Here is a 16,353-nt window from a genome sequence, read left to right on the forward strand (position 1 = left end):
TTACTCGCCTGCAATCATGCTTAGGATAGGTGAAACTGGCCACAGAGGATGGGGAGGGGAGGAGGAGGGAGGGGAGAAGACACAGAGGGGAGGACTGGGATGGAAGCAGGCAGGAGGGAGAGGGGAGGAGAAGGACAGGTTTGATCATTTGCATGTTTATTGAGTTCAGTAGCATTTACTCCCATGCAATGATGCTTAGGATAGGTAAAACTGACCAAGGTGGGGGAGGGAGGGCTGGATTGGGCAAGGGAGAAGGAAGAAGGGAGGGGAGGAGGAAGTGAGAGAAGAGAGGAAGGAGGGGGAAAGCAGGTCTGATCATCTGCATGCTTATTGAGTTCAATGGGATTTACTCCAATGCAATCTTGGTTAGGATAGGAAAAACTGACCATGGGGGAGTAGGAGTGGGAAGGGGAAGTGTATTGGAGGGGGGCAAAGGAAGGGGTAGGGCAGGTTTGATCATTTGCATGCTTATAGAGTTCAATGGTATTTACTTCCATGCAATCATGCTTAAGATAGATAAAACTGACCATGGGGAGGAGAAAGGGGAGGGGGAGGAGAGGGAAGGAGGGGACTGGAAGGGGATGGGGAGGGAGGGGCAAAGGAAGGGAGAGGGAAGGGGCAAGAGGAAGGGGATAGGAGGGAGAAGGGAGGGTGGGTTTGATCATTTGAATACTTTTTGAGTTCAATGGGATTTATTTCTGTGCAATCATGTTTGAAAATGGAAATGGACTGCCTTCAAGTCGATCCCGACTTATGTTGACTCTATTAATATGGTTTTCATGGTAAACAGTATTCAGAGGTGGTTTTCCCATTGCCTTCCTCTGAGGCTGAGAGGCAGTGACTGGCACAAGGTCACCCAGCGAGCTTCATGGCTGGGTGGGGATTCGAAACCATGGTCTCCCAGGTTGTAGTCCAACACTGACCTGGGGGAGGGTCAGGGAGGGGAGGAGATTGGGTGGGTGGGCACTGGGCAGAAGGGAAGCCCCTTTCCTTTTCAAAAGGAAAACATTGTGAACAATATCATTGTTTTTCATCATTTCCCCCACCTTTTTATTCTACAGCAGGTACATGTAGCCTCCCACCCAAATTTAAACCAAAGTTGTCCCTGGCCACACCCATACCAGGCCTTGATTTCACTTTGGACAGTCATGGGTTCTCTCAAAGAATCCTGGGAAGTGTAGCTAGTGAAGGGTGCTGAGAGTTGCTAGGAGATGCCCTGTTCCCCTCATAGAGCTTCAAACAGAGCGGCTGACTGTTAAACCAGTCTGGCCGCTGGAACTCTCTCAGTGGAACAGGAGTCTCCTCTCAGCACCCTTCACAAACTACACTTCCCAGGATTCTTTGGGGGAAGCCATGAATGTCTCAAGTGAAATCAAAGTCTGGTGTGGGTGTGGCCCCCTGATTAGCCAAGGCAAGCAGCTGTGAGTCTGGCTTTTAGAACTCTGACAGTTGGTACTTACTGAGCATGCCTGCCATTATCACTGGCTTCCAGCCAAAATCTATTAAATTAATTAAACATCAGCCAGGCATTTTTTTAACTTTTAAACTGCAGAAGATGAAGGTCAGAGTATGGGGCAAGGTCAGTATTAGGATTACAGGTACTCTGTGAACATGGCTGATTTTTAATGAATTTCAACAGATTATGAGAACTCTGAGAGAGAAAAGGCCAAAAGGGCTCTGGGTTTTCTCTCTCTTTTTTATAGACTTTGAACTCTCTATTCTCTCTGACTGTTTCACCATGAAAATTTAGATGGTTGTTAAGCAAGCATTTCTGAGTTCAAGAATATATGTTTTGTAAGGTTTCGTTTTGAAATGAGCTTATGGGAAGCATCAGAATGGCATGGGGGTATTTTCAATTTAACATTGCGGAATGTGAAAAACCCACACTGGCTATAGTATACAGCCACTCTCGTGGCTGTATAATATCACTCAATAGTTGCTTTCTTATTACTTAAGTACGTCCAGCTGCTAAATCCCCACCAGAATTTACCACTGTTTTCAGAAGACAGTAAGGTTAGGAGCAGACTATAGTGAACTTCAGGTAAAAGTCTCAGTGAGAAAGCCTGTTTGCATTGTTGTTTGAACATGTTGAATGTAAAGTGCACTTAAATAGAAAATCGAGGCTGATCTTAGAAACCCTTATAGGGCACAAGGGAAGAAACACCTTCTAAGCCACTTCTGCACAACTAATGGCACAGCATGTGTTTTAAATTGTTTTTATATTGTTTTAAATTTTAAAATTGTGTTTTAAATTGTTTTTAAAATATGTGTTTTAAATTGTATATTTGTTTTAATGTTTTTGATTGCTGTAAACTGCCCAGAGAGCTTCAGCTATGGGGCGGTATACAAGTGCAATAACTAACTAACTAACTAACTAACTAACTAACTAAATAAATAAATAAATAACTAAATAAATAAATCAAACTGGTCCAAAAGCACCTGTCCTAAAGTCTTACAGCACTGACAACCATTTACCAAGAGTTTGACATAAATCTCCTGTTTTCGCCTTTTTGTTAAATAGTGCTTGTCAAATACATGGCAAAAGCACAATACATGGATGGATGGTTGTATCCATCTCTGGCTTTTAAGTTATTTATTTATTTATTATTTAATTTATATCCTGCCCTTCCTCCCAACAGGAGCCCAGTTATGCTGAAATGATGTAAAGATAGTAGCAAACACCTTAGAATAAAATGCATGTGAGTGGTGACCCTATTTCCAGTAGCATGGAAATTTACCATACTAGGATCCTACTCAGAACAACAGCCCAATGGCCATGATATGAACAGCCCTAGCCCACTCTTTTGCCTGTGAGTTTGAAAGATGTGGTGCTCCCAAAATCTAGTTCAGCTTTTGAACACCTTCTCATGCCATTTCATCCACCCCTGGTGTTTGAAAGGGGTTGTATGTGAAAAATGTTGATTTTAGAGCTTTTGAAACAAATGAAAAAGCAGTCCAAAGGGAACCCATGATATGATGTAAAGGCTTAACTACACGTCTTGAAACAAGCTGTCAGAACACCTTTTTATTCTGTGCTTTTGCATGGCTTCCTAGACTAATAATTATAGGCCACCTCTTAGACCAAAGGCACTTGAGGCAACATACAATATTAAAATATCCCCCCTAATGCCAGGAGAAAGGCTCCTTTAGCAGCTTTCATTCAGGTGCTCCTAAAAGGATGATAATCCAGAGTGGCAAATTTGCCAGGTTGAATGAAAATACAATGGTGGATATTAGGATATACACATGATACTAAATATGTTTAAGTTCTATGAATCTTCTTAGAAATGCAAAGAACTGTTGCAGAGGACTCTCCCAAGCATGACTGGAGGGACAGGGATGGAGATTCAAAACCTTTCCCTGCTGTGGTCCTGATGAAAAGTGTCCCCCCAAGCTGCTACTTGTATTGTGAGGGTAGCTCGAATTGGCACCATGCCTCCCTATGCAAATAGCAGCTTTGAATATTGTCATTGGGACCATGGTAGTGGAGAGGGTTAGAATTCCCCTCTTTCCCCCAGATTGATTGGGCTCCCCTGTGGGTTCTATTTGCATTTCTAAAAAACTTCACATAACTCAGAGAAACACATGAATGTCACATGTATGTTGTCCCTTAAGACTTCTCTCCACAGGAGTTAGCCTTGATCAATATTAAGAGACCACTACACTGACAGAAAATTGTCTTATATAGCTGAAATAGAGGTTTGCCCCAATATTCAGGCTGCTTTATACTTTCCAAAGTAGTAATAAAATCCAACAGCAGTTTTGTTATGAATGAATATGTGTGTACATGCACATGAAAAATGACACCATGGATTCATGTAGTTCTCTACATGGAAGTTACTTCTTTGTAAGAAATTCATCATGCTGAGACAGCTGTTAGTCTCCTGGGCCACTCCAGAAACCATTATAATGCTATGCATGGTGCTACTATCACATGATCCCTATGTGATCAGTATACATGGCCCAGTATTATGTAGCTGTACAGTTTCAGTGATAGAGGGAAACAATCTAGATATACTTTGAATAAAGGAAAGATATATGGCTAGCCCTGGTTGGAAATATGGACTTCACTAATAACACTGAAACTTATGCTGCAGGTGATGGAATTAGATCAGCACAATACAGTGATAATACCAGTGCCTAAGAGTGTTCTTTTAGTCTTTTTAATGTATTCAAATTACTTTATGTGCACGCTATCTAGAGATCTACATACAGCTTTAAAAAAAGATGAAGAAAGCACAGAAAGATAAGAAAATCCTACTGGTAGAATATATGCTCAGCCAAAGTGAGTTGTGAAATACTCTAATCACATGCAAATACATTCTTGTGCTATTACACTAATCAAACTGTGTATCTATAGCAAAAGAGTCAAAAATTGCCTCTTCTAAATCATACTACTTTTACTATTCTAGATATTTTAGTGATATATGATTAAACATTAACAAACATAGCATTATATACATATAACCTTCTCACTGGGTGTAATAAATTATAATTTGTAGCAGTCATGAAATACGTTTATCATCTATTCTACAAAGCTGGTATAGAGGAAAAGGAAAATACTGACAACTATTTTAAAATGTACACAACATATGTAATTATATTTTAATTGAATATATTCCCTATAAAACAAATTATCTAGAATGGGGAAGTTTGCCCTGGGATTCTCACAGCAACTTTCTAAACTCCCTATTCTCTGTTCTTCTGTCTCCCCGTTTAATTCTGTTCTAATCAGTCAGTTCCCTCTGAGAACCAAACAGAAAATGTTTCCTAGATTGATTTTGAAAGACAGATTTCGAGGGCCATAACAATTTTACTGTCAACAATTTATAAAATAGGATTTTAAAAGAGACACGTTTAGCCTTAAAACAGCTAAGAAACAGTTGCCAAAAAAAGTTTGCACAAAGCTTGGCATTAACTTGTGGCTTAACCTCCCCACCTGTATCCGGACAATAGTTTTTCAGAGATAAAAGAGGTCTGAGAGCGGCTTTTCTTCCCACACACATTTCTTTTGCCTCATTATTGCCTTTAGTCAAACAGGTCTTGCAGGTTTTTGAAACAATAAAAATACCTGCATATTCTCCTTACCTGCAGTGAAATGTGATGTGTACATCAACTGTCTGAAAACACTCCATTTCCACCCTCAGATACCTGTATGCATTTAGCTAGTCTGAAAAATAAGCAGTTCATCCCTTCTCTAGTTATGTTTTTTTTTCTAACTCTTCTTGCCTTGAGGTCTTCCACAAATCCTGCATAATAGCCTTTCCAACCCATTTGAAAAGTTCTCCATAAAGAGTGACTTTGTTCATGGAAGACACAGGGAAGGGAGACACACATAACAGGTTGGAGAGGTGGTTTCTTTGCCAGGGATATTCCTTAAAAGGTCCAAACCTTTGATCATTTTGCAGTGAAGCTTAAGTGCTTCTCTAAAATTGTGACTGTAGTTATTGCAGGAAGACATTCGGAGCAATCTGTTTCCTCACTTATAGGCCTCCACAACTCACATGAAAAATCAGGTTCAAAATCAGCCCTGATCATGACTGGCCTGGGGAGTTCCCTACTCTAGGGCTGTTAGTGGCCATTCAATTCCCTCTCTCGTGAGATTAAAATGTTGGTGCCTCCTGCTTGTGCAGAACATGGGTTCCTTGGGCTCGTGGGCTTTTAACTAGAGTCGATTTGCCCTATATCATAATTAAAACATTGTATTTCTTAATCAAAATGCGCAAAAGGGTGTGAGCCAGCTCTGGCTATCAGCTGCTCCAAAACTCTGTTTTCTATTTGAGAGCAGGACATAAATTGGGTGAGACTCCCAAAGGGCCAGAAATATTGTATTATAGCCCTGCTGCTCCTTAGAGTGGATGGGAACTTATCTCTACAAAAATGTTCATCACCACTGACAGAGAAGGGCTTTAATCCCCACAGCTCAAAAGCCTTCAAAGCATTTTCCCCTCTAAGCAGCATAGCACTGCTTAGAAATTCATGGCCTGCTTAGAGTCACTTAGGGAAAAAAGCAACAATGCGAGGACTTACAAACTTTGTAATTTAAACTATTCTCTTATGGGGGCTCTAGATTCTGAAAGCAGTGCTCCCAGAACTGTGAAGCTCTGGTTGACACATCCTTTCCCCTCCCCCTCCGGCTTCGGAGTGGGGAAGGACCACAATAAGCTTCTCCTCCTTTTCCCATGGTTTGGAGGCTTTAGATCTATCTAGATATGATGACAGAATCATAGAATAGTAGAATTGGAAGGGTCCTATAAGGCCATCGAGTCCAACCCTCTGCTCAATGGAGGAATCCAATTTAAAGCATACCCGACAGGTGGCTGTCCAGCTGCCTCTTGAATGCCTCCAGTGTTGAACAGCCCACCAGCTCCCCAGGTAATTGGTTCCATTGCCATGCCATTCTAACAGTTAGGAAGTTTTTCTTGCTGTTCAGTCGAAATCTGGCTTCCTGTAACTTGAGACCATTATTCTGTGCCCTACACTCACAGATGATCAAGAAGAGATTTCCACTAACTCCACATACTTTTGTCCTTTCTGTTTGAAAGTTTACTAAAGTTAGCGCTATGAGACCAGGACATGACCCTGAGAGAAGAAAAGGGGGATCTGGACAAATTAGTTCTGAAAATCGCAATGTCTCATTTAATATAAATGAAGAATCACAGTGAAGGTTCATTCACATTGTGCTGCTGCCAATGCCAGTGGCCCTCCCAATGGCATGAGCACTGCCAGCACAGATCTGGGCCTGCTTCCTCCATGGCCTTATCCAGCAGCATTTATGTGCTCGACTCTGATCAACGTTGAGCAGCCACTCTTTATATGTCCATAATGCAATACTGCTGAGTAGGGATGGAATGATCTGCCAATTTCAGTTCTCAGTTTTTCATTTTTCTAATCTTAAATTCAGTTTCCATATTTCTGCAGCAATTTGTGGATTTTTTAAAAAAATCTTCATGAAAATTCTGCATTTTAGTGCAATTTCTCCAAATAAATACATTTTTGTATGCAGCTTTGACTAATATACATTTTACAAGAATTCATCCTAATATAATGTAATTTTCTATGTTATTTTCACCAATATATTCATCTTGTGCACTCTTTCCTCTAATATATGCATTTTTGTGAACACTGCTTGGTTGTAGAACTGCATCTCCATATTCAGTGCCAATTCTGAAGGATAGCTGTGTTTCAGTTCTTATATTGTTTTGGAAACTGCGACTTTCATAAATTCAGCTTTAAATGTGTACTGAATCAAATTTCTCCCCCATCACTGTCACTGAATGCTTGTTGTAGCTGCTCAGCTCCATTAAGAAGTGTGCTGGTGCTGTTGGATGATGGTGGGGGGAGTGGACCTAATTAACAGCAGTCCTATCATTACTGAGTGGCTGCATTATTGGATGAGGCCTGTTTGCTGGCACATACCACAGAGGGGTTAAGCAAGATAAGTGTCGGCTGAGGGGTACCCCGCTGGGATGTGTGGACTTTGAAAGTTGTTCAAGCATGCTGGTGATGCCAGGCCTGACCACAGCACTGTAAAAAATTAAGAATGGCAAACCTCAACAAAACTAAGTAATTGAATGTGATCCTAAAATCATTAAAGTAACCAAGTAACCTTTAAATTAAAGTAACCAGCACATCCTTGTTGTTTAAAAATTAGTAACAGTTACTTAAATGACTGTTTCTACTTATCTACCTATTTTTCAGCATTATTTTATAATTTCTGCAGCAAATAGAAAAACATTGCCCAAAACATAAACATGCACGTGAAATTGTAATTAATGTATTAACTGCAACAAGAGTTGGGAGGTGGAATCCATCAACAATGAACTAGTTGCATATAGAATAGGATATTACCCAAATAGTAAAATTAACAAACTACATACTACTGTGAGAGGAAGATATGGATAATAATTTTTATTGGAAAAATTAACTGAGGTCTGATGTTGTGGAACGATCATTTGTAAAACCTATACAAATGATCATTCCAAAACAATAATATATATACTGTATCCCCAAAAGTGAATTGTTCCTTAGGCTATATAATTTATCAAAATGCAAACATGTTACCAAATTCTTCCAAACTACACAAGAAGTGGATTGGACTGCGAAAGACCAACCCAAATTGTGTTTGCATTTTGACAAATTTGTAGGGCAGTACAATATCTCAGAGAAGAGGTCAGGTCTCCTGTTCTTCTGGTGAATTCACTATAGCTGCCCAATTTCCCTGCTTTTTAAAGTTTGATAGAAATATCTGAGGGCTATAGGTACATTCTTAAACAGCAAGGTTTTTTGCCTATTAGTGAATTTCTCTGCTTTTTAATCCGGGAGGTAAGAAATGGGATCCTGTGCAAGCATGCTGAGAATGGATTGATCATTTGCATGCTTATTGAGTTCAGTGGGATTTACTCCCCTGCAATCATGCTTACGATAGGTGAAACTGACGATGGGATGGGGAGGGTAGGGGAAGAGGAGGAGGGAGGGGAGGGCAGAGGAGAGGAGGGGGAGGGCAGAGGAGAGGAGGGGGATGGGAGCGGGGAGGAGGGGAGGGGAGGAAAAGGACAGGTTTGATTGTTTGCATGTTTATTGAGTTCAGTGGGATTTACTCAAATGCAATCATGCTTAGGACAAGTAAAACTGACCAGGGGGGGAGGGAGAGCTGGAGTGGGCAGCAGAGGAGAAAGAAGGGAGGGGAGGAGAAAGAAGGGAGGGAAGGAGGAAGGGAGAAGAAAGGGGAAGGAGGGTCTGATCATTTGCATACTTATTGATTTCAATGGGATTTACTCCTATGCAATTATGGATAGGATAGGTAAAACTGACCACTGGGGAGGAGAAGGGGGAGGGGAGAGGAAAGGGAAGGAGACGGGAGGGGAGAGGGAAGCAGAAGGAGGGGATTACAGGGTGAGGGGCAAAGGGAGGGGCAGCGGTGGGCAGGTTCGATAATTTGCATGCTTATTGAGTTCAGTGGTATTTATTCCCGTGCAATCATGCTTAAGATAGGTAAAACTGACTGTGGGGAGGGGGACAGGGAGGGGGAAGGAGGGGATTGGAGGGGGAGAGGAGGGGATTGGAAGGGGAAGGGGAGGGAAGTTGCAAGAGGGAGAGGATAAGAGGGAGTGTGGGTTTGATCAGTTGCATACTTTTTGAGTTCAATGGGATTTATTTCTGTGCAATTATGTTTGAAAATGGAAATGGACTGCCTTCAAGTTGATCCCAACTTATGGCGACCCTATGAACAGGTTTTTCATGGTCAACAGTATTCAGAGGTGGTTTTACCATTGCCTTCCTCTGAGGCTGGGAGGCAGTGACTGGCCCAAGGTCATCCAGTGAGCTTCATGGGTGTGTGGGGATTCGAACCCTGGTCTCCCAGGTCATAGGAGAAACTACACTTCCCATTTCTGAGTTCAGGAATATATGTTTTGTAAGGTTTTGTTTTGAAATGAGCTTAAGGAAAGCATCAGAATGGCATGGGGGTATTGTCAATTTAACAGAATGTGAAAAACCCACGCTGGCTATAGTATACAGCCCCTGTCATGGCTGTATAATATGGCAAGTGGTGTTAAACTGATCTCTGTTCTGGTAGTCTGTCATGAAGACTGCAGACATGTGTAAAAAAAGCTCTGCTTGTGAATGCTGGTATATAATTTGCCTTCACTGTGCTAGTTTTGAAACATCAGAAAACAAAAGCTCATTTCCTATTCTCTTGCTTTCCTTATGAAGGCACAAATGTTAGGAATTATATTTCAGTATACATTGCATGTTAATAATTCCTTGATTATCACTTTTACTCACCATATCTATTTTTTAGTAACTGATTAGTCTCCCTGGGATCTAGATACATTTCTAATATCCTTTGCTGTTTCCTGTCTTGACATTCATATACATTTTACCCATGCATAAATGTAAGCAAACACATTTTTCTACATATACACATTACTAATATTGTACTGAAACACACATGCAAAACTCGAAACAAACAAACAGACAGACAGACAAACAAACAAACAAACACACTCTTATATACGGAAATCCAATTGAAACCCCATAGGGAAATGTGTAGGTTATTGTTATAATATCTGTCATCCATGTAAGAGAAACAGAAATGAGATGGGCATTAAATTTGCATACAGCCTGAAGCACAGAGGTTCCTATATGTGGAGAGTTGATGGGCATATCTGGCAGGAAGATTCTGTCAGGATTAACTCAGGAAAAACACCCCCAAGGAGATAATTTGAAGACTGTGTGAGAATTTGCTTCAATAGATGAAAATAAAACTTGAAATCCATAGCAAAGGGCAACAAACAAAAGATAGCATAAATGTTATGGCACAATCAAAGGGATAATCTATTTTGTTAATTAACACGGAGCTTAACGTTGTTAAAAGCAGCTTCCACTTGGGTCTCATGGCAGACTTGGAAAAACAAATATATATATATTTGTTTTATATGGAAGGCTGGTAAATACAAATGCAAGAAGGGAAGAGTAGAAGCAAAACCAACTGAAAAAGGAAACAATTAGAATGATTCAGGATTTCACCATTTGAGGAGAGAAAATGAGAAAGTCAAATCACTATAAGAGAATCACTACTACTGGGGAAGATGTGTGCAATCAGGACAGACAGCTCAACAATAGAAGAAATGTATAGTCATTAGTAGGTGGCAGGCAGACTGTTCAAAATAAAGCGGTAAAAGAAGCTTGGACTAACAAGGCCTGCTTTTAAAACCAAAATTAACTTACCAAGCCAAAGTACAGTCCAACCCAACTAGGGTCTCTCTGGGAACTTCATCCATAATTTCTTGGCACCATGGTGGGCACACTATTTAGTTTTGGGTTTTGAATCACAAAAATGGTCTACTCTACATTATCTACTTGTGACTTTGTCAGATAAAGCCCATGTGATTAAAAGTCAGAATCCAGTACATTTTCTGGGCACAGTACTGCTACTCATCAATACTGGTGGAGTTGTCTTATACAAATGGTTGGTTCATCTAACCCATTAGTGTCTGCTTTACCAGAGACCTTGGAAAATCACTGCCATTTTGAGGTCTTTCCCAATCTTGCAACCTGGATACATTAGAAACTTCAAATCCATGCCATTTTAAAATTCAGCATGATACTGACAGCCAACACAACACAGAGAAACTTTGGTATTTCATAATTGCATGATACTCCACTGAATCAGATTTTGGGAAATTAAAAGTCTCGATTACTAAAGCAATGTACCAATGTATAATTTGTATATATTCTTACATTCCCAGAGCTGTTTGGGAGCAGTTGTACTGCAGCTGGTAAAGCAAAAAGAAAGTATCACATTGCTGGGGGGGAGGCAGTGATATGGCTAGATCCCAATATATAGTTAGTGACAGTGGGATGGGGAAAATTATATCTTCAACCATTCACATGATCTGCTTTCTTCAAATATTACTATAGTGTACAAGGCTATCCCACACCACTGTTAGCAATGTAGAAATTGGATAGTATGTTATAACATACTATGACAGGCTCTCAAACGCAGAGTGTTGGTACAGTGTTCACTTAGAGATGTTTATTTGCTTGCAGTGGTTAACTGTTCAGGGAAGGAGATAGGCAAACAACTGTATTCGTGACATCCTGAACCTAGAAGCAGTACTTAATGTTTTGGTCTTGTACCATATCTGATATATAGAGGCATTTGGGGCTTATGTCATATCGGGACAAGGAGGAGAATCAGGATGCTGGATTCAAAATAGCAGAGTGTATGTCTTAATTAAGGACTGAAATTGGAAAGATCACAAAAGTTACAATTAGCGCATGTGCAACAAACACAAAGGCTTCAATACAGGACTATTCACCATTTTCTCAATAGACATGAAGGATTAACAGGCCAAGTATGTGATCTGAGCATCTTCTGGGTAGGATAACATACAGTCCTTTACTCACATCCTAGTAATGTTTGGAGTCATCCTTTTGTACATACTCAGATACGCATGTGTATTATTCTTATGCCACTAAAGTATCTGAATTTAATTGTGATTACAAGCTGTGAATACTCATCCAGAGACACACAGAGATTCATTTCTGACAAAACAAGTACTTTATATTTTAATCTGACTACTGACTTCACTAAAGACTACCCAGGGATTTCTTGATTAAGGGGAGAGATTATAAATTGAATAAATAAGAGCTGGAACTACCATCAGTACCACTACTACTACATCTGCACCTTCAGTCAAACCTGGTAAAGAATTCCAGATAGGTAGCTATGTTAATCGGTTGTAGCAAAACCAATGAAGAGTTTTGCAGTGCCTTTGTAGGATCATCATACAAACAGTGTTTTGCCATTACTTAAATTAAATCCAGTTCCACATTTTCTACAAAGCACGGTATAGCTAGGGACTCCTAAGCCCCCCCTTCTTACTGTCGCCCTACCTGCATCACCTGAAAAGCTGTCATGGAAGTTGGAGGATCCCCTGGACTGGCAGCCAATGCATAAATATTAGGGACAGAAGAAGAAAGCAGCAAAGCCTACCGAGTTGGAAGAAGTGCTGGGAAACTTTAAATCCTAACAACGTTTGTGATTACCACCAGACTCCTCTTTCTCCAGTGCACCCCACCCCCAAACTTTTCTTTCTTTCTTTCTTTCTTTCTTTCTTTCTTTCTTTGTATTTATACAAATATTTATATACTGCTATTTCATTAAAAACATCAAAGTGGTTTACTACACGTTAAGACAAACAAGTGTAATACTTGTAACACTTGTTCATGCAACAAATTACTAGGCAAGGGTAGGTTTCAATTTATGTATTTTCAAAATTAAGATGATTAATTGGCTAGCTATTTGTCATGCAAATAAAAGTTTTATAACTTTGTAGACACACAAAATCATTATTTCTATAGCATGTATCAAGCGATTTCTACAAGAGAAAAAAAATCAAAACATTGTGAAGATTTCATTATGTATAGATAGAAGATTCCTTTACATCAGCTTGTGTTCCTGTTCAATGGAGCTCAGGCATTCAACAACTCTTATTCTTTCTTTGGGAGCCTCTACAATGGAAATGGTCTCCCTTCTCTGACTAATAAAGCTATGGACATTTTTGTGAACACCAGTTGTTCTAACTTGGCTAGTGACAGTGAAACTTGAAGGGGAGAACCATCACATACACCCCCCCAAAAAAGGCAAAAGAGGTTCTTGTTGTTAACCTTATTGCATTCAGTCAGATAAGGTAACATAATACATTTTCTCAGTTTCTTGTATGCTTGAATTCCCTCACTAATTTTTTTTAATTGTGAGGTTCGCATTTTATAAGAATTCATGCAAACAGTGGTACAGCATACACAGGGGATCTATTTATGCTCTTCGCCTTCAAGATAAAGATACCTTCTATTCTATTGAGACAATGAAAAGCTGAAAACTCCCATGCTGATAGCCTGAAATATTTTTGCTGCTACAGTGAGTCAAAGGTTAGCTCCCTCCCACCTGCATTTGACTTTGCATGTTCTAGTATACGCACAAATGCACAGATAATATGATTAGAAAACAGCTTGTTCATAGAAGGCTGTAGTGTTCCCTTCTCAAGTCTCCCATGGTGCAGCACACTGACAAAGGAATAATAAAGATGCACATTAATAGGCCTTTGTAAGTTTTTTTTTAATCCCACTTAGTGAATTTCAATGATTTTTACACTCACAGCTGCCTTATGTTAACCAAAACACACACACACAAATGAATAAAAGGAAACTATTGTAATCATTAAAGGCCATCTTCCTTAGAGACAAGATATCACAAATCTATGATAACTTCAAAACAGCATTTTTCTCTTCTTTGTTATTAATAAAATAGAATAAAGCTCTAAAATTTCATTCAAGGAAGCCATGATTGCTAGTTAGAATAATAACTAAATCTCCTTTGGGAGTATATCTGATTATGGGTATAAATGGATCTAAAAGAAAGTATGTATTAAGGGGCAGAACAATCTCTCTGGTAAAAAGAAGCTGTTATTTTGATGAATCAAAGTGCCACTGGTAAGCCATGTGAACCTGGGACAAAGATGTACTTTAGGAGCCAGTGTACAATTTACAAGCCATTCTGGACAACTTTAAGACAAGGCATCCCTTCTGGGACAATTACAAATTTGCAAGCTTGAATTATGATGTTTCATCCTACAGTGGTTATTCACAGCATTTACTATGCAACTCTCAAAACAGTGACTGCTATTCACACATGCTGCTAACTTCAGAGTACTAGTTAATAAAGGGTGTAAGCACCATGCAGGCATTGCTTACTACTGTTATATGCCAGTCTCATACAAACCAATCCAGTTCTCACACAAGTTAATGGAAATACTGTAGGTGGCCCTGTCCGGAGATGAAAAGAAAAGCAAGATTAAGAGATTGAGACTTCATTTACCTCATTAGTGAACTGAAAATAAAGCAAGTGCTGAATAGTGTTTTGTATAAAGAAGAAAATGGAGTACAGAACGTTAGAGAACCCCACAGATGCATTTGTATCTGAAAAGCAATACATTAAAAAAGAATTTTCTTTTCAGATAGCTTATCACTGTAACTTTCAGGATTTCAAATAATATACTGACTTTGGTGCCGAGCTGAACCTCCATCAGATCACAGGGGGAAAGCACAGAACACATCTTTGAAAGAGAAGGCCAAGACAAAGCCAAGACAATATTTAGGCCACTTGTTATAAGAGCACAGATCATCATGAAAGTCTGGAAATTATGCAAATGTAGTGCTAGCTAGATTTAGGCTACCAAGATTAAATAATTAAATAAAATAGGCTATGCCTCTTGAAAGTTCATTACTTTTGTGAGGCAATAGTGCTACCTAGAGGCTCAAATAGAGAACAACATTCAATGACTGGTTTGTTCGACAGACAAAACTGACATTTTAATAATCAGTAGAATGCCACATATTAAAATATTGGCATATCACAAATATAAAGGGTTTGTTTTGCTTGTTACACAGTTTTTAGAATGGTCCATATTTTTCTTTTTGGTCTAACTCCTCATCTCAGTCTTTAAAATTTGTATTTTTTTTTTCTGCGAATGCAATAGTAACACACATTTGCTTCCATTTGGTTTTATGGGCTTCTCCTGTTGGGAATTTTCTAAAAAAGTGATATTAAAGAGCTCAAGAAAATAAGGCAAGCTAGAAATCTAAAATGATTAAGATATTCACAAACTTAAATCTTGGGGGAAATGCTGATGCTCTACTCCCAATGGGGCTTACCGATCATGATCTAATACTCCAGCACTGAAATCCCAGTAAACAGTGAGGATGTAATAGAGATGCCTGGACAGAGATGCCCCTTACATTAAAGTGAATTAGAATATCTCTTATACACAGAAAAACTCCACAATACACCAGTATTCCTGCCACAACAAAAAGAGCCTGTAAATCAATTTCTAAATACTCTTGCCTAGAATAGTTTAAGCATAATCATGGCATCAGCCACACCTGTTTCAGAGATGCAATTCATACATTTTATTGATTTACATCATTTTGTAATGTATGGACAGTAGTATATTAGAAAATACCTTTAAGTTATATAAAAATTGAAGCAACAGGTATTTGATAAAATGGTGGGCAGAATCAGTGTGTATTGAGTCAGTGGCTTTTTGTGTGTGCAAATGATAAAGGGCACTATCCAATGAGAGTCATGCTCAGAGTAAATCCATTGTAATCTAATGTCAGCCATATTCAGAGTTCAATGGGTTTACTTCAAGTAGTTGGCTATCACCCAAAACCTACACTGGTTCGCAATATCACTATTAGATTGAGTTTTTCTATGTAAAACACCTGCGGATTGAACTCAACATTTTACTTTACATTTCTTGTCATATTAAACATGCAGATTAAACCGTATGTCAATATGTATTGTTGATCAAACAAGCAAGCATTCTTTTGAAAATAATTCAAAAGATCTATCAATAGGCTTAATATTTGTTTTAAGAGATGATCTACTACAACCTAAATTATTGTATGCATGCAGATTTCACAGTAACAGTTCAATTACACTAATCTCCTTTAAGGATCTAAAAATGAAGTAAGTGTGCTAGCTAAATGCAAAAATTATTGAATAGGTTTGTTCTTAAACACTAACTTAATATCACTGCTGATTTATTTCCTTCAACTTTAGAAAATAAGAATGCAAACCTGCATCTTCTACAGATTTTGACCTAATGATGTAATGATAATTACAATAAAGTAAGAATAGTTTTTTTAAAAAAAAAAAATTAAACAGGTAACCTTTTCTTTGTTATTCTGGAAATTTCTCACATAGTGAAATTGTAGCTATGCATTTTGAAGCTGAAAAATTATGTCAAATACATTTTTCTTAATATTTTATTTTAAAAATGCATT

General features: G+C 38.9%; 1 protein-coding gene across 4 annotated transcripts in view; it reads right to left on the bottom strand.

Moving 5' to 3' along the window:
* Positions 1–16,353, bottom strand: part of MCTP1 (multiple C2 and transmembrane domain containing 1) — a 389,200-nt gene that overhangs the window by 97,084 nt on the left and 275,763 nt on the right. The gene's annotated exons all lie outside the window — the stretch shown is intronic.

This window comes from Rhineura floridana, chromosome 1 (assembly GCF_030035675.1).
Source record: "Rhineura floridana isolate rRhiFlo1 chromosome 1, rRhiFlo1.hap2, whole genome shotgun sequence".
In the NCBI taxonomy this organism is placed as follows: domain Eukaryota; kingdom Metazoa; phylum Chordata; class Lepidosauria; order Squamata; family Rhineuridae; genus Rhineura; species Rhineura floridana.